This window comes from Lithobates pipiens, unplaced genomic scaffold, assembly GCF_037356315.1.
Source record: "Lithobates pipiens isolate NorthernLeopardFrog02 unplaced genomic scaffold, aLitPip1_a1.2 Scaffold_10, whole genome shotgun sequence".
In the NCBI taxonomy this organism is placed as follows: Eukaryota; Metazoa; Chordata; class Amphibia; order Anura; family Ranidae; genus Lithobates; species Lithobates pipiens.
In genome coordinates this window covers 134,631,586-134,632,743 of record NW_027507686.1, presented here as the reverse complement: position 1 = coordinate 134,632,743, position 1,158 = coordinate 134,631,586, and positions in this window count along the sequence as shown.

The following is a 1,158-nucleotide window of genomic DNA, read 5'->3' as shown; positions in this document are numbered from 1 at the left end:
AGACAAGATCTCCTGTCACAGTGACCTCTCTTCCATCCGCAAGTAGCCATGCTGAAGCTTTCAGCGTGGTTACTGAGGAAGAAATTCTGAGGAGCAGAGGCCTAATAGAAAGTTGTTCAGACCTATTTATAGAAAAGTTTGGAGGAAGTTTAATATCTGGTTGGATGGCTAAAGGCAAAGAAGAATACAACAAATATCCTACAGTTTCTCCAAGAAGGGATAGACGGTTAACTCCTAGTACTATTAAAGTTCAGATAGCTACCTTAAGTGTGTACCTAGAGAAACGATTACAGGTAGATACCCTTATCGCTAGGTTCTGTAAGGCAACCACTAGACACAAACTGGTCAGAGTTAACATAACTCCAACCTGGGACCTATCAATCATCCTCAGGGCATTTTTGGGGACACCGTTTGACCCTATCTCAGAGGCCTCTCTTAGCCCTTGTACACACGGTCGGAGATTCCGTCGGAATGTGTCCGATCGGATTGTTTTGCCGGATATTCCGACTGTGTGTGGTCTACATCGGACTGTTTCCGTCTGAGTATTCGACGGACCAAGTTTTCCAACTTGTTGGTAAAATGTGTAGAGAATTCCGATCGGACAAAGTGCCACGCATGCTCAGATCAAATTCCTACACCAAAGCTATTGGCTACTAGCGTGAACTTAGTCCTGTCATAACGAAATAACGCCATCACGTCGGATTTTCCGACAACTTTGTCCGACCATGTGTATGCAACAGTTTCGGACAAAATCCGTCGGACAAAATCCGATGGATTTGGTTGTCGGAATCTCCGACCGTGTGTACAAGGGCAAAGACTGATTACATTTAAGACAGTGCTCCTCGTGGCAATCACTGCAGCATGTAGGGTCTGTGAGATTCAAGCTCTTTCCATTAGAGAGCCCTTCCTTCAGATTTTTGAAGACAGAGTCATCCTAAAGATAGACCCTGGGTTCTTACCAAAGGTGGCATCTAAATTTCATAAGTCACAAGCTATTGTCCTCCCTTCATTCTGTCAGAACGCCTCAAATGAAAAAGAGAAGCAATTTAATTTACTAGATGTGAGGTTGTGTATCATAGAGAACCTAGAGGCAACCAAACCAATGAGAATTGCAGATTCACTTTTTGCTTCTAAGGTCACTATAGCTAGGTGGATTAG